At 44.0% G+C, this 18,817-nt stretch overlaps 1 protein-coding gene across 1 annotated transcript in view; it reads right to left on the reverse strand.

Annotated features, from left to right (window-relative positions):
- The window catches only part of LOC110488191 (transmembrane protein 222), a 37,164-nt gene that overhangs the window by 16,771 nt on the left and 1,576 nt on the right, over positions 1 to 18,817 (reverse strand). The gene's annotated exons all lie outside the window — the stretch shown is intronic.

The raw sequence follows: 18,817 nt of genomic DNA on the forward strand, positions 1-18,817 counted from the left end.
GTAGGCATAAAACTATCAGTGTGGTTAGGGTTAGTTTTAAAATCCCATTTTAAGAAGAGAAATTGTAGAAAGACGGGGTTTATGACTTGACCGATGTGCTTGAACTAGTGATGCGTAGGCACACCTCCGATATAAAGTGTTTTTTCTCAAAGTTGCTATGATGTTACGTGTCCTACCTATATCAGTACACTCATAGAAACCTAATCATTACGAAACTTCTATTCGATCAAATAAGCCACACATAGCAAATAAATAACTATATTTGTTTGCTAACAAAATTCGACACACATTGACGTCCATACAAAAATGAATCGCTCGGTGAGCGAAAAAAAACGAAAACCCGCCACCTGCTGGAGAAGACAGATTTTAGGCCCAGTTATCCCTCTCGCTTCGCCTCTTAGTCTCTGACTTCATTCGCCCCACTTCCTGGCAAGTGACAACCACCAGCGTCTCCCTTTTGACAGCAGACGCGAACTTCCAGGGTGTCCGCACTCTACAAGCAGCAGTATCAGTGATCAGAATTAGCTACAGTCTTCACCTAAATCGTTGAGCTTCTGCAAGATATATAAAATAAACAAAATATAATTATTTCCAGGCTATGTGAACAATATGTGAAGACAGATTAAAACCACATTGTAGAAAAATCCTACCACCTGTCCTGTTTCAAATGTCATATTATCTCTATGAACATTCAACAATGTAAAACTCTCAATCGCAAACAATATAATTACAGACATACAGAAAAAGTGGAGTCACTTCACTTATAAGAAGCCAATAGGCCTATATAGAGGGGAAAGGGAACAACATAAGCACTTCACAATCAGACAGCCAGGACTGTGAATGCTGAGTTCACCGTCTCTAAACCCATATTTCTATTTGTAATTAATTATATTGAACAAAAATAAAATTTTACTGAGATTTTACTGAGTTACAGTTCATATAAGGAAATCAATCAATAAATTCATTAGGCCCTAATCTATGGATTTCACATGACTGGGAATACTAATATGCATCTGTTGGTCACAGATACCTTAAAAAAAGGTAGGGTGTGGATCAGAAAACCAGTCAGTATCTAGGTGACCACCTCATGCAGCGTGACATCTCCTTCGCATAGAGTTAATCAAGTTGTTGAATGGGGCCTCGTCATGGTATCTCTGTGCATTCTAATTGCCATCGATAAAATGCAATTGTATTCCATGTCTGTAGCTTAACCCCACTGCCACCATGGGGCACTCTGTTCACAACGTTGACATCAGCAAAGCACTCGCCCAAATGTCACCATACACACCATACACGACCCGTAGCACTCACGTCTGTAGCCATCAAATTCTTTGAAAGGCTGGTCATGGCTCACATCACCACCATTATCCCAGAAACACTAGACCCACTCCAATTTGCATACCACACCAACAGACCCACAGATGATGCAATCTCTATTACACTCCACACTGCCCTTTCCCAACTGGACAAAAGGAACACCAATGTGAGAATGCTATTCATTGACTACAGCTCAGTGTTCAACACCATTGTGCTCTCAAAGCTCATCACTAAGCTAAGGACCCTGGGACCAAACACCTCCTTCTGCAACTGGATCCTGGACTTCCTGACGGGCCGCCCCCAGGTGGTAAGGGTAGGTAACAACACATCCACCACACTGATCCTCAACACGGGTGCCCCTCAGGGGGGCGTGCTCAGTCCCCTCCTGTATTCCCTGTTCACTCATGACTGCACGGCCAGGCACGACTCCAACACCATCATTAAGTTTGCTGATTACATAACAGTGGCAGGCCTGATCACAGACAACGATGAGATAGCCTATAAGGAGGAGGTCAGAGAACTGTCCGTGTGGTGCAAGGACAACAACCTCTCCCTCAGCGTGATCAAGACAAAGGAGATGATTGTGGACGTACAGGAAAAGGGGGACCGAGCACGCCCCCATTCTTATTGACCGGGCTGTAGTGGAGCAGGTTGAGAGCTTCAAGTTCCTTGGTGTCCACATCACCAACAAACTAACATGGTCCAAGCACACCAAGACAGTCGTGAAGAGGACACAACAAAACCTATTCCCCCAAAGGATACTGAAAAGATTTGGCGTGGGTCCTCAGATCCTCAAAAGGTTTTACAGCTGAACCATCGAGAGCATCCTGACGGGTTTCATCACTGCCTGGTACGGCAACTGCTCAGCCTCCGACCGCAAGGCACTACAGAGGGTAGTGTGTACGACCCAGTACATCACCGGGGCCAAGTTTCCTGCCATCCAGGACCTCTATAACAAGCGGTGTCAGAGGAAGGCTCTAAAAATGGTCAAAGACTTCAGCCACCCTAGTCATAGACTGTTCTCTCTGCTACCGCACGGCAAGCGGTTCCGAAGCGCCAAGTCTAAGTCCAAGAGGCTTCTAAACAGCTTCTACCCCCCAAGCCTTTAGACTCCTGAACAGCTAATCAAATGGCTACCTAGACTATTTGCATTGTTAGGGTTTGGCCGGGGTAGGCCATTATTGTAAATAATAATTTGTTCTTAACTGACTTGCCTAGTTAAATGTAAACAACATTTGAGAGAAATAAGATTTTGGTGCGTATGGAACATTTCTGGGATCTTTTAGTTCAGCTCATGAAACATGGGACCAACACTTTACATGTTGCGTATATATTTTTGCTCCTTATAGATGCACTGACTAACATTCCCCCTAAAGTTCTGCTAAATCGTGGATTACAGGTGGTTTATGGGACTTTAAATCCATCAATATTTGCTTTATATTACATAAATAGACAGTTTTGGCTTATGTTCAAGCCAGCACAGAGAGGAGAAGTACTCAGAGGTGGAGTGGGAGTGCAGGTTGCAGGCAGAAGCAGAGGAAGACACAGCTATTAAAGAAGTTATATATCTATGGCGATGCAATACTGAAACTGGAAGCAGAGAGGAACCCATGGGATGTGGCTGGGTTCAGTGTACTCCATGCAGCATCCTATTAAACATGACAGGTGATATATTGTGCGAAGGGCAAAAACAAACTACTCAGCAAAAGCAGGCAGACGTTGATAAATGAAGGAAGGAGGAAGGAACAGCGGGCTGGTCGTAGTGGAACCAGGGGAATTCTCCAGCGAAATGCCACCTCAATATCCAGCTCACACTGGCCCACCACCATCCTCTCCAATTAGGCCACAGGATGTGGAGAATAGCACTTGCTGGAACTTCATGGCAGCTTGAGGTTCCTTTTCAAGTCAAAAGGTTTGAAATACTAAATGTCAATACGTGAACTTCTCATCCTCCCAACACTCATATTTGTGATTACCTTTTATTTTTTATTTCACCATTATTTTGACAGGAAGTCAATGCTGAAACCAAGGTCCATTTCCCAGATGAGCCCTGTTTAGCTGGTTGGGGAAACATGAAAGGTTTGGTGAGGGTCTATTACAGGTTTTTTTAATCGCTTTGGTACTATTTTCACAAGTATGTGGTACAATTTCCCAACTCTTAGTACAAAACTCAAAACAGATCATCAAAAAGGCTGTTTTTCAAAACGTTAAGCACATTTTCAATTGACTAAGTACAACAAATAAGATTACAATGTAACTTTTTTTCCCAAACCTAATCAGTGTTTCATCTAGAAATACCTTCCATATGAAGTAATTGTCTTTCACAATGCAAGGCTCACAATAGTTTTCATATGATTCTCTTCTCATTTGTTTAAATACATTTGACCATCAGTTAATCCAACTGTGTTTAATTCACTTAACCATTTGGTAAACTGGTTTGTCTACTATATATGGAATTTAAAATGGTTTGTCTACTATATATGGAATTTAAACTGGTTTGTCTACTATATATGGAATTTAAACTGGTTTGTCTACTATATGGAATTTAAACTGGTTTGTCTACTATATATGGAATTTAAACTGGTTTGTCTACTATATATGGAATTTAAACTGGTTTGTCTACTATATATGGAATTTGAACTACATAAATAAAATGTGTGTTTGCAAAGTATAAACATCTAAAGTACATGTAGGACACATGATAACCATACATAATGACTACTGTAAAGTATAAACATCTAAAGTACATGTAGGACACATGATAACCATACATAATGACTACTGTAAAGTATAAACATCTAAAGTACATGTAGGACACATGATAACCATACATAATGACTACTTGTTACTGCTAATTGATTTCACATAGTGGTCACCACAATTGGTCACCATATAAAAGGGTGTGTGTGAAGACTTGCAATTTCTTTCAACATGGAGCAGGATAGACAGCAAGGGAGAGGAAGAAATGAAAGAGCTTGTGGACAAGGGCCCCGTCAGAGAGGTGGGCATCAGAGAGAGGGAGGTAGACGGCAGGGAACTGTTGTGTCTAATGAAGTCCGGGCCACTGTCGATGCCCATGTGGTAAACAGAGGCCTTACCATGGCCGAGGCTGCCAGATTAGTTCACCCCAATCTGAAAAAATCAACTGTCAATTCGATCATGAGAACATTTCGCCAATAAAACCGGTAAGTCTGCAGAATATGGGCCTCCCAAGTGGCGCAGTGGTCTAAGGCACTGCATCGCGACCAGAAGACTCATAAGGCGGCAAACAATTGGCATGGCGTCGTCCGGGTTAGGGGAGGATTTGGCCGGCCGGGATTTCCTTGTCCCATCACGTTTTTGCGACTCCTTGTGGTGGACCGGGCACCTGTAAGCTGACTTTAGTCGCCTCCGGCCTCCAGGGTGGCGCAGTGGTTAAGGGCGCTGTACTGCAGCGCCAGCTGTGCCACCAGAGACCCTGGATTCGGCTCTGTCGCAACCGGCCGCGACCGGGAGGTCTGTGGGGCGATGCACAATTAGCCTAGCGTTGTCCGGATTAGGGAGGGCTTGGCCGGTAGTCGCACCAGTGACTCCTGTGGCGGGCCGGGTGCAGTGCACGCTAACCAAGGTTGCCAGGTGCACGGTGTTTCCTTCAACACATTGGTGCGGCTGGCTTCCGGGTTGGATGCGCGTTGTGTTAGGAAGCAGATCGGCTTGGTTGGGTTGTGTATCGGAGGACGCATGACTTTCAACCTTCGTCTCTCCCGAGCCGGTACGGGAGTTGTACCGATGAGACAAGATAGTAGCTACTAAAATAATTGGATACCACGAAATTGGGGAGAAAAATGGGGTAAAATTAAAATAAATTTGATTTAAAACAAGATTTTTCCTCCAACACATTGGTGCAGCTGGCTTCCGGGTTAAGCGAGCAGTGTGTCAAGAAGCAGTGCAGCTTGGGAGGGTCATGTTTCGGAGGATGCATGGCTCTCGACCTTCGCCTCTCCCGAGTCCGTATGGGAGTTGCAGTGATGGGACAAGACTGTAACTACCAATTGGATATCATGAAATTGTGGAGAAAAATGGGTAAAAAGTACCTTTTTTTTTTTTTTTTAAAGTCTGCAGGATATGCACTATGCTTTACCATTACATTTACAGCAAATTACGTATTGTAATGCATGTAAATTCACAAAACATGTTATGGTATACTCTGTTCTACCCTCAGCATTGACAGAAGAGCTCATGGTGATGGCCGTGGCAGTGTGCTGACTGACCAGCAGGAGTGTGTGTGGTGGAAAAGGTGATGGAATTTAATATGGCTGTTAGAAATAAAGCAGGGCTTTGAGGATAACAATTACACCTTTGCCAAAGTGGCATCCATCAGCCTACCAACAATCGCCCGCCTTTTAAAGAGGCACAACGTATCTATGAAACACATTTACTTGGTGCCTTTTGAGAGAAAAGACACAGCACTATATACTGTATAACTGTTTATATTTGATCCAGATGCTCACAATATTGTATTGGAACTATACTTTAAAAATAACTAACCAAAATATATTTTTAGAGGGTGATGGTGCTTGATGCTGCTGTGAACCATCACAAGTATATCTTTGTTGATTAAGTGGGCTTCAACCTGGCAAAAACTCAGCGCTGTGGGCAGAACCTCTTTGGCCAATGGGTGACCCTCCAAGTGCCTGGACAACGTGGAGGAAACATCTCCATGTGTGAAGCTATATCTGAAGATGATGTGGTAGGATCTAGGCCATTTCTTGGATCCTACAACGCTGCACACCTCATTGTTTCTCAAATAAACAGGCCTGTCACCTATGTCATTGTGTGGGACAATGTCAAGTTCCACCATACAGAGGTGGTTCAGGCATGGTTTTGGACCAATCCCCGATCTGTGACCCTATACCTGCCCCCATACTCTCCATTCCTCAAACCTATTGAGGATAATTTTTCTGCATGGTGGTTGAAGGTGTACGATCGCCATCCCCATGAGCGTGCCACCCTGCTGCTGGCCATAGATGAGGCATGCGACGACATCAATGCAGACCAATATCAAGCTTGGATTTGCCATGCCAAAAGGATTTTCCTGCGGTGCATGAGCAATGAGAACATCCACTGTGACTGTGCAGCAGCTAATGGGGATCCTGATAAAAATACCGAATGTGGATGAGAATTTTTGGCCAAATGCTCCAGGCAGGCTTGACGCAAATTAACGTGTGCTAAACGTAATGTTTTATTTTCATTCATTGAATTTGTTTAATTTACATTGAACAAAAATATAAAACGCAACATGCAACACTTTCAAAGATTTTACTGAGTTACATGTCATATAACTTCTTCAGGCTAGGGTCTATTTTCTCCACTTCCTGTCTGACTGACGTGCCCAAAGTAAACAAAAATATAAATGCAACAATTTCAAAGATTTTTACATTTCATATAAGGAAATCAGTCAATTTAAATAAATTCACTAGGAATAAATTAACTGAGCAAACCAGAAACCTTTCAATATATACATTTAAACATTATTTTAAAACAATTTAAATATAATACATAGAAATGTTGTGGGATTATTGTAGATGAAGAATCAATATTTATTTAGATTGAGTATTTATTGGGTCATTATGTTAGTATATTATGTATGTTTGTAATAGTGTGTTATATGTGGAAATGTGTTCGTATTATAAATGGTATTTTAATGTTTAAGGACTCTTGGAATATTAGTCCAAATGGGGACTAAAAGAGATCCAAATCAAATCAAATCAAATCAGGCCCTAATCTATGGATTTCGCATGACTGGGAATACAGATATGCATCTGTTGGTCACAGATACCTTTTAAAAAAAAGTAGGGGCGTGGATCAGAAAACCAGTCAGTACCTAGTGTGACCACCATTTGCCTCATGCAGCGTGACACATCTCCTTTGCATAGAGTTGATCAGGTTGTTGATTGTGGCCTCGTCATGGTACCTCTCAAATTGCCAACGATAAAATGCAATCGTGTTTGTTGTACGTAGCTTATGCCTGCCCAGTGGCGGATTTAGGTATGGGCGACATGGGCAGCCGGCATCTTGCCGGGGGCAGCACAGGGCGCCCGCACAAACAAATTCAAAATGGTGACATTTGCGCGATCGAATTTGTCTCATTTGCACGTCACGTCAATGATATCATGTCACCGTGTGGGACTGTGGGTCAGTTAACCTTGTCGGAGTGGTGGCCCTGATTCTAGTTTGTGAGCTAGGCAGGCTACTGCCTGGGAAGGTCTCCCACTCAGAAGTACGAGATGGGGAGGGGGCGGGGGTAGATTGACCTCAGGTCTCCCCACTGGAAGCCCGAGGTAGGGGAAGTGGGGGAATCTATCAAATAGCGCACCTCTAACTTTGTACAGTACTAACGCAATTAGTAAAATCAGTCACACTACGAAATGTTACCAAATAAACCACAATTAATTCATAATACTGTGAATATATAGTTTCACAGACATACTGTTGCATGTTTTTCTGGTTTGTGTGAAATTGTTCAGAATAATCTATAAAACCAGTCTGCACAGCACCAAGGTGAATTGGTTTAGTCTTGACTCTTGGTTGACAGTGTTGGTGGATGGGTAATGTATTGATGCTCGAGTGCCAAATCAACACATTTGTTTCTATTTTATTTTTATTTTTATTTTATTTTACCTTTATTTAACCAGGCAAGTCAGTTAAGAACAAATTCTTATTTTCAATGACGGCCTGGGAACAGTGGGTTAACTGCCTGTTCAGGGGCAGAACGACAGATTTGTACCTTGTCAGCTCGGGGGTTTGAACTCACAACCTTCCGGTTACTAGTCCAACGCTCTAACCACTAGGCTACCCTGCCGCCCCAATTTGTATTTGTATTTGTTACTTCTTTTTGATATGAGTCTTACTTTAGTATATATTTTTATATGGTTTAAATGTTAGGATTATTTATTCGGTGTTGTTCCAAATGTCTGAATAAAAATTACAGTTAGTTCAGAATGGTGCTTTTTTTGGTGGGGGGGGGGCTGAAGTTGGGGTCACCCAGGGAGCCATACAAGCTAGATCCATCCCTGTAGCCTGCCTATACCATAATCCCACCGCCACCATTGGGCACTCTGTTCACAAGGTTGACACCAGCAAACCACTCAGTCACACAAGGCCATACACACTGTCTGCCATCTGCCCAGTGCAGTTGAAACTGGGATACATCCATGAAGATTGCACTTCTCCAGCGTGCCAGTGGCTATTGAAGGTGAGCATTTACCCACTGAAGTCGATTACGATGCCGAACTGTAGTCAGGTCAAGACCCTGGTGAGGACGACGAGCACACAGATTAGCTTCCCTAAAATGGTTCCTGACTGTTTGTGCAGAAATTCTTTGGTTGTGCAAACCCACAGCTTCATCACCTATCCGGGTGGCTGGTCTCAGACAATCATGCAGGTGAAGAAGCTGGATGTGGAGGTCCTAGGTTGGCGTGGTTACAAGTGGTCTGCAGTTGGGAGGCTGGTTGGACGTGGGGCTGAATTCTCTAAAACGACATTGGAGGTGGCTTATGGTAGGGAAATGAACATTGAATTCTCTGGCAACAGCGCTAGTGGACATTCCTGCAGTCAGCATGCCAATTGGCCGCTGACTAACCTGCACATTTTAGAGTTGCCTTTTATTGTCCCCAGCACAACGTGCACCTGTGTAATGATCATGCTGTTTAATCAGCTTATTGATATGCCACACCAGTGGATGGATTACCTTGGCAAAGGTGAAATGCTCAAAACAACATTTGAGAGAAATAAGCTTTTTGTGAATATGGAACATTTCTGGGATCTTTGATTTCAGCTCATGAAACATGGGACCAACACTTAACATGTTATATTTTGTTCAGTGTATTTATTTCCAAACGTTTTTCCTTTTTGATTTAAATTCAAATCACTTCCTGAATTGACTGCCTTCAATTCGAATTGACCCCAACACTGATTTCTAAGTATTAGTTCTTCAGTAGTAAAATAGTTTGGAAAGGAATACCACCCACTAGGTTTTTTCAGATAATGATGACTGTGTTTTTCCTGCCGTCAGTCTCAATTGAGCATCCTCCAACCTCTCCTCCTCATCTTCCTATTCACACTAAACACTCCAGTTATGTTCTTCCTGGAAGTCAATTGAGCATCCTCCAACCTCTCCTCCTCATCTTCCTATTCACACTAAACACTCCAGTTATTTTCTTCCTGGAAGTCACTTTAGTTTGACACTTCAATGTTTGCCAATGTTACAGTCCAGCAATGATTGCTGTATTATCTATGGTACTATGTATGTCTACCACACTTTAAACCAACCTCCTCATAGCACTGTTTGTCCCCTGTTTGTCCCCTATACTGTTTGTCAATGATTTATCATGTACTGGTATTTTGGCCCCTATATGTCAATGTCCTCCCATTTGTCCTATTATGCTCATTACATGTTGCATTTATATTTTTGTTCAGTATAATTTCTTACATTTGATTACAGACAGTACACCTATGTTGCAGTACACCTATGTTTGGCAACTTGAACCTTCACAGATTTTCTATGGGATTATGTAACGGTTTTCTTGGTGAGAAGGAGAGTCGGACCAAAATGCGGCGTGTCTATTGCAATCCATGTTTAATGAAGTGACACACTAAACACAAACACTACCAAAACAATAAACTTAACGAAAACCGAAACAGCCTATACTTGTGTAACCTAACACAGAACAATGACATCAGGACACTAAGGACAATCACCCACGACAAACTCAAAGAATATGGCTGCCTAAATATGGTTCCCAATCAGAGACAACGATAAACACCTGCCTCTGATTGAGAACCACTTCAGACAGCCATAGACTTAGCTAGAACACCCCACTAGCTACAATCCCCATACATACACACCACATACACAAACCCATGCCACACCCTGGCCTGACCAAATAAATAAAGATAAACACAAAATACTTTGACCAGGGTGTGACAGAACCCCCCCCCTAAGGTGCGGACTCCCGAACGCACCTCAAAACAATAGGGAGGGTCCGGGTGGGCGTCTGTCCATGGTGGCGGCTCCGGCGCGGGACGTGGACCCCACTCAATCAATGTCTTAGTCCCTTCTCCTCGCGTCCCTGGATAGTCCACCCTCGCCGCCGACCATGGCCTAGTAGTCCTCACCCAGAACCCCACTGGACTGAGGAGCAGATCGGGACTGAGGGGCAGCTCGGGACTGAGGCAGCTCGGAACTGAGGGGAAGCTCAGGAGTGAGAGGAAGCTCAGGAGTGAGAGGAAGCTCAGGCAGGTTGATGAATCTACCAGATCCTGGCTGACTGGCAGATCTGGAAGAGTCTGGTCGACTGGCAGATCTGGAAGAGTCTGGTCGACTGGCAGATCTGGAAGAGTCTGGTCGACTGGCAGATCTGGAAGAGTCTGGTCGACTGGCAGATCTGGAAGAGTCTGGTCGACTGGCAGATCTGGAAGAGTCTGGTCGACTGGCAGATCTGGAAGAGTCTGGTCGACTGGCAGATCTGGAAGAGTCTGGTCGACTGGCAGATCTGGGAGAGTCTGGTCAACTGGCAGCTCTGGCTGCTCCATGCTGACTGGCTGCTCCATGATGACTGGCAGCTCTGGCTGCTCCATGCTGACTGGCTGCTCCATGCTGACTGGCAGCTCTGGCTGCTCCATGCTGACTGGCTGCTCCATGCTGACTGGCAGCTCTGGCTGCTCCATGCTGACTGGCAGCTCTGGCTGCTCCATGCTGACTGGCTGCTCCATGCTGACTGGCTGCTCCATGCTGACTGGCGGCCCTGGCTGCTCCATGCTGACTGGCGGCCCTGGCTGCTCCATGCTGACTGGCGGCCCTGGCTGCTCCATGCTGACTGGCGGCCCTGGCTGCTCCATGCTAACTGGCAGCTCTGGCGGCTCCTTGCAGACTGGCAGCTTTGGCGGCATCCTGCAGACAGGCAGCTCTGGCAGCTCCTTGCAGACTGGCAGCTCCTTGCAGACTGGCAGCTCTATGCAGACTGGCAGCTCCATGCAGACTGGCAGCTCCTTGCTAACTGGCAGCTCTATGCTAACTGGCAGCTCTATGCTAACTGGCAGCTCTATGCTAACTGGCAGCTCTATGCTAACTGGCAGCTCTGAACAGGCGGGAGACTCCGGCAGCGCTGTAGAGAAGGAAGGCTCTAACAGCGCTAAACAGGCGGGAGACTCCGACAGCGCTGGAGAGGAGGAGGGCTCCGACAGCGCTGGACAGGCGAGGCGCACTGTAGGCCTGATGCGTGGTGCTGGCACTGGTGGTACTGGGCCGAGGACACGCACAGGAAGCCTGGTGCGGGGAGCTGCTACCGGAGGGCTGGGGTGAGGAGGTGGTACTGGGTAGATTAGACCGTGAAGGCGTACTGGAGATCTTGAGAGCGGTGCTGGCACAGGACGTGCAAGGCTAGGGAGGTGCACAGGAGGCCTGGTACGTGAGACTGGCACCATCTTCACCAGCCGACTAACACGCACCTCAGGACGAGTATGGAGCGCTGACCCAGGTGCCATCAAATCCCCGACACGCTCCGTCGGGCGAATTCCATGTTTAAAACACCAACACAGCAACTCCCTCATTTCTCTCTCCTCCAATTTCCCCATTAACTCCTTCACAGTCTCTGTTTCGCTCACCTCCAACACCGGCTCTGGTTCTGGTCTCCTCCTTGGCTCCTCACGATAAACAGGGAGAGTTGGCTCAGGTCTGGCTCCTGACTCTGCCACACTCTCCCTGAGCCCCCCCCCCAAGACATTTTTGGGGCTGACTATGGGGCCTCCGTCCGCGCCGCCTTGCTTGCTTCGCAAACTCCATTCTCCTATATCCTTCCGCGCACTGCTCCATCGAATCCCAGGCGGGCTCCGGCACTCTCCCTGGGTCAACCGCCCACCTGTCTATCTCCTCCCAAGAAGTATAGTCCATACTGTACTCCACTTTGGGCTGTTCCTGCCTGTTGACACGCTGCTTGGTCCCTTTGTGGTGGGTGATTCTGTAACGGTTTTCTTGGTGAGAAGGAGAGTCGGACCAAAATGCGGCGTGTCTATTGCAATCCATGTTTAATGAAGTGACACACTAAACACAAACACTACCAAAACAATAAACTTAACGAAAACCGAAACAGCCTATACTTGTGTAACCTAACACAGAACAATGACATCAGGACACTAAGGACAATCACCCACGACAAACTCAAAGAATATGGCTGCCTAAATATGGTTCCCAATCAGAGACAACGATAAACACCTGCCTCTGATTGAGAACCACTTCAGACAGCCATAGACTTAGCTAGAACACCCCACTAGCTACAATCCCCATACATACACACCACATACACAAACCCATGCCACACCCTGGCCTGACCAAATAAATAAAGATAAACACAAAATACTTTGACCAGGGTGTGACAGATTAAGGTTTGGAGACTGGCTAGGCCACTCCAGATCCATAATGTTTCCACCTCCATGTTTTACGGTGGGGATGGTGTTCTTGGGGTCATAGGCAGCATTCCTCCTCCTCCAAACACGACGAGTTGAGTTGATGCCAAATAGCTCCATTTTGGTCTCATCTGACCACAACACTTTCACCCAGTTGTCCTCTGAATCATTCAGATGTTCATTGGCAAACTTCAGACGGACATGCATATGTGCTTTCTTGAGCAAGGGGACCTTGCGGGCGCTGCAGGATTTCAGTCCTTCACGGCGTAGTGTGTTACCAAGTGTTTTCTTGGTGACTATGGTCCCAGCTGCCTTGAGGTCATTGACAAGATCCTCCGGTGTAGTTCTGGGCTGATTCCTCACCATTCTCATGATCATTGCAACTCTACGAGGTGAGATCTTGCATGGAGCCCCAGGCCGAGGGAGATTGACAGTTATTTTGTGTTTCTTCCATTTGCGAATAATTGCACCAACTGTTGTCACCTTCTCACCAAGCTGCTTGGAGATGGTCTTGTAACCCATCCCAGCCTTGTGTAGTTCTACAATCTTGTCCCTGACATCCTTGGAGAGCTCTTTGGTCTTGGCCATGGTGGAGAGTTTGGAATCTGATTGATTGATTGCTTCTGTGGAAAGGTGTCTTTTATAGGAGCACTCCCTTTAAGAGTGTGCTCCTAATCTCAGCTCGTTACCTGTATAAAAGACACCTGGGAGCCAGAAATCTTTCTGAGGGGGTCAAATACTTATTTCCCTAATTAAAATGCAAATCAATTTATAACATTTGACATGACGCGTTTTTCTGGATTTTTTTTGTTGTTATTCTGTCTTTCACTGTTCAAATAAACCTACCATTAAAATTATAGACTGATCATTTCTCTGTAATTTACAGTACTGTAGCATATTACTTTCAGCACTTCTAAAGGCGATTTGAAACACATGTCTTGCATTGTTTGCTTTTTGATTAACTGGTAGTTTGAATGAATACATTGAAAACACATCATTTTGTTATGTTTTGGTGACTAAACTAATGTTCTCATTACATTTCACAATACAATTATTTTTAAGCAATGGTTGTGTTGTGAGAGATGTTTGCAATCCAAATGCAAAATGACAGGTTTTGAATGAAAGACTGACTGGCTGCGTTACAAGTGTGACCAGTTTCGAGTTTTGTACTAAGTGTTGCGATAATGTACCACATACTTCTGAAAAGAGTACCAAAGCAATACAAAGAAACCTGTAATACACTGAAGAGAAAGAGAGAAAGAAAAAGAAGGCTGAGGGATGTGTTTTAAGCTAATAGCTAACATTCTGCAATATGTGAAACCCTGCAACCAAATCTCATTCAACATCCATAAATAAACCTGCTCATCAATGGATTTGCTGTCTTTGTCTCAATTGAGATATCAATTATGTGTTGGAGCTATTAACTATAAGACAGTGATTGAGGTTTTTGGGAATCACAGTGTATCAATCAGTGTACTGTAGGTATCAGACACCAAACCACTGTTATCCAACCTCTAGTTTTGTCCACCAGCCGGCACTTGTTGACAATTACAGTGCCTTGCGAAAGTATTCGGCCCCCTTGAACTTTGCGACCTTTTGCCACATTTCAGGTTTCAAACATAAAGATATAAAACTGTATTTTTTTGTGAAGAATCAACAACAAGTGGGACACAATCATGAAGTGGAACGACATTTATTGGATATTTCAAACCTTTTTAACAAATCAAAAACTGAAAAATTGGGCGTTTAAAATTATTCAGCCCCTTTACTTTCAGTGCAGCAAACTCTCTCCAGAAGTTCAGTGAGGATCTCTGAATGATCCAATGTTGACCTAAATGACTAATGATGATAAATACAATCCACCTGTGTGTAATCAAGTCTCCGTATAAATGCACCTGCACTGTGATAGTCTCAGAGGTCCGTTAAAAGCGCAGAGAGCATCATGAAGAACAAGGAACACACCAGGCAGGTCCGAGATACTGTTGTGAAGAAGTTTAAAGCCGGATTTGGATACAAAAAGATTTCCCAAGCTTTAAACATCCCAAGGAGCACTGTGCAAGCGATAATATTGAAATGGAAGGAGTATCAGACCACTGCAAATCTACCAAGACCTGGCCGTCCCTCTAAACTTTCAGCTCATACAAGGAGAAGACTGATCAGAGATGCAGCCAAGAGGCCCATGATCACTCTGGACTGCAGAGATCTACAGCTGAGGTGGGAGACTCTGTCCATAGGACAACAAAGTCGTATATTGCACAAATCTGGCCTTTATGGAAGAGTGGCAAGAAGAAAGCCATTTCTTAAAGATATCCATAAAAAGTGTCGTTTAAAGTTTGCCACAAGCCACCTGGGAGACACACCAAACATGTGGAAGAAGGTGCACTGGTCAGATGAAACCAAAATTGAACTTTTTGGCAACAATGCAAAACGTTATGTTTGGCGTAAAAGCAACACAGCTGAACACACCATCCCCACTGTCAAACATGGCGGTGGCAGCATCATGGTTTGGGCCTGCTTTTCTTCAGCAGGGACAGGGAAGATGGTTCAAATTGATGGGAAGATGGATGGAGCCAAATACAGGACCATTCTGGAAGAAAACCTGATGGAGTCTGCAAAAGACCTGAGACTGGGACGGAGATTTGTCTTCCAACAAGACAATGATCCAAAACATAAAGCAAAATCTACAATGGAATGGTTCAAAAATAAACATATCCAGGTGTTAGAATGGCCAAGTCAAAGTCCAGACCTGAATCCAATCGAGAATCTGTGGAAAGAACTGAAAACTGCTGTTCACAAATGCTCTCCATCCAACCTCACTGAGCTCGAGCTGTTTTGCAAGGAGGAATGAGAAAAAATTCAGTCTCTCGATGTGCAAAACTGATAGAGACATACCCCAAGCGACTTACGGCTGTAATCGCAGCAAAAGGTGGCGCTACAAAGTATTAACTTAAGGGGGCTGAATAATTTTGCACGCCCAATTTTTCAGTTTTTGATTTGTTAAAAAAGTTTGAAATATCCAATAAATGTCGTTCCACTTCATAATTGTGTCCCGCTTGTTGTTGACTCTTCACAAAAAAATACAGTTTTATATCTTTATGTTTGAAGCCTGAAATGTGGCAAAAGGTCGCAAAGTTCAAGGGGGCCGAATACTTTCGCAAGGCACTGTAATCTGGAGACGAGGTTACCTGGCTGACACCTACAGGCTTCACAATGAAACCACCACTCATATATATGACAACGTGAAATAGGAAAATAGGCAGTACAAAGCAATCCTTAGAGACCACAGTATCCTAACGGTTTGGTCCATGAAAATGTTAATTTCCTTTAGCGATCTGTTAGTGTTTATGCTGCAATTTAAAGGGGTCATATTGTTTAGGTTGTATAACAGATGACAGATGTTTTGTGATGATGCTGTCAATACAGACCGGCTCATTGGTTTTCAACATCATCAACAATGAGGAATATTGATTGATAAGGTCCCAAAAGTTTTGTTATAAATGTGTTTGCATGGATGGTCATTTCAGGAAGATTAATATATAGAGCAATATATTGCAAGGGGACACAGCAAGATTGCCTTGGAAGTGTATGTTACGGTATAGAAGTAGATCTGAGAAGTAGATGCACAATGGATGGCCATTACGCTCATTCTAACTCAAACATATTAGCTGACATTGTTGTTATTGATTGATTACCATCAGAAATAAATTGTTGACATGATTTTCAAATATAAAGAAATAAGAGGCCAATATATGAAAAAGAAGAAGAAATTAAATGTAAAAAAAAATATACATATAAAAAAAGAGCATTTAAAAAAGGGACCTAATCAAATGGATTGGATAGATCTGATCTATTCCACAAGGTGCTCTATTTCACAACTCACGAGAGCAACAACCCTACAGAAGACGCTGGAGATATTTATGCTCAACAAAAGTTGAGTACATTCTAAACATCTGGATCGTACATGTATATAAAATTATAGAGTCAAAGCTCCATTTTTATCTCACAACCAGGAGAATGAAGAGATACAAATATGTGAGCTCTGCTCGCTCTACATTTCTGCATGTAACCTTCACTGAGTATACAAAACATTAAGAACACCTGCTTTTTCCATGACATAAACTGACCAAGTGAAAGCTATAATCCCTTATTGAAGTCACTTGTTAAATCCCCTTCAATGTAGATGAAGGGGAGGCGAAAGGTTAAAGAAGGATATTCAAGCCTTGAGACAGTTTGTGTATGTGTACCATTCAGAGCGTGGCAAAAGATGTAAGTGCCGTTGAACAGGGTGAGGTAGTAGGTGCCAGGTTTGTGTCAAGAACAGCAACACTGCTGGGTTTTTCACGCTCAACAGTTTCCTGTGTGCAACAAGAATGAAATCAAATCAATGGTCCACCACCCACAGGACATCCAGCCAAAATGACACATTGGAGTCAACATGGGCCAGCATCCCTGTGGAACACTTTCGACCCTTTGAAGCATCTGTGACCCGACAAACTGAGGCTGTTCGGAGGGCAAAAGGTGTGTGTGTGTGTGTGGGGGGTGCAACTCAATATCAGGAGGGTGTTCCTAATGTTTGGTGTACTCAGCGTACATCAATTTGAAAGGAAACAGTGCCACACAGTGGACATATTTTAAATGATTTCAAATAGTTTGGCACAAAATAGCTTTTCTGAGGAAGGGTTTTCCACACCCAGATTAAGCCAACTCCTGGAAAAAAGAAATCTCAATGGAAAATCTGAATCTGTGAATCCAGCCCTAAAAGTTATGTAACCTTAGAATCCGTACGGCAGCCTAGCTTTTGTGTCTGACCAGATGATTATTTAGGTGTTTCAGATATTTTAACATAATTCTTAAATACAAGGCAGAAAACAACTGAAAAGTCCCCAAGCAATTATCTGAACAAGAAAAGCTTGAATGCTGGCTAATGGCGACAGTAACCTACACTTATTTGTTTTCTAGGTTGTTTACAGCTGACCATTAACAAATACCTTGAAAGCAGAGGATCAGTAATGGAGGGTAATTCAAGTAAACTCAGTTTACCTTGTCCATAGACTGCTTACAGGGTAAGAAAACCAATGTGCCATTTTGTCATTTGCGTTTACTATCCCCTTAACTGTATTTTGCATTTGGGGTTAACCCACCTGTTGTGCTAGATAAGTGTTTTGGGTATACCTACCTACTTACCCACAGAAATGAGTCTTTACACACCTATGTTTTTACCACTTCGGTGTATTCTCTATACCATTAAGCAAAATACACTACATGATCAAAAGTATGTGGACTGCTCATTGAACATCTCATTCCAAAATCACAGGCATTAACATGGAGTTGATCCCCCCTCTGCTATAACACTCTTCTGGGAAGGCTTTCCACTAGATGTTGGAACATTGCTGCGGGGACTTGCTTCCATTCAGCCACAAGAGCATTAGTGAGGTCAGGCACTGATGTTGGTCAATTAGGCCTGGCTTGCAGTCGGCATTCCAATTCATCCCAAAGGTGTTTGATGGTGTTGAGGTCAGGTCTCTGTGCAGGCCAGTCAAGTTCTTCCACACCGATCTCAACAAACAATTTTTTGTACGGACCTCGCTTTGTGCATGATGGCATTGTCATGCTGAAACAGGAAAGGACCTTCCCCAAACTGTTGCCACAATGTTGGAAGCACGGAATCATCTAGACTGTCACTGTATGCTGTAGGGTTAGGAAGCGTGATTCATCACTCCAGAGAATGCGTTTCCACTGCTCCAGAGTCGAACGGCGGCGAGCTTTACACCACTCCAGCCGACACATGGCATTGCGCATTGGTGATCTTAGGCTTGTGTGCAGCTGCTCGGCCATGGAAACCCATTTCATGAATCTCCCTATGAACAGTTATTGTGCTGATGTTGCTTCCAGATGCAGTTTGGAACTCGGTAGTGAGTGTTGCGTGCTTCAGCACTCTCCCGTCCATTTCTGTGAGCTTGTGTGACCTACCACTTCGCAGCTGAGCTGTTCCTCCTCATACACGTTTCCACTTCACAATAACAGCACTTACAGTTGACCAGGGCAACTCTAGCAGGGC

The sequence above is a fragment of the Oncorhynchus mykiss genome, chromosome 30 (assembly GCF_057628025.1).
Source record: "Oncorhynchus mykiss isolate SJ-2025 chromosome 30, ASM5762802v1, whole genome shotgun sequence".
In the NCBI taxonomy this organism is placed as follows: domain Eukaryota; kingdom Metazoa; phylum Chordata; class Actinopteri; order Salmoniformes; family Salmonidae; genus Oncorhynchus; species Oncorhynchus mykiss.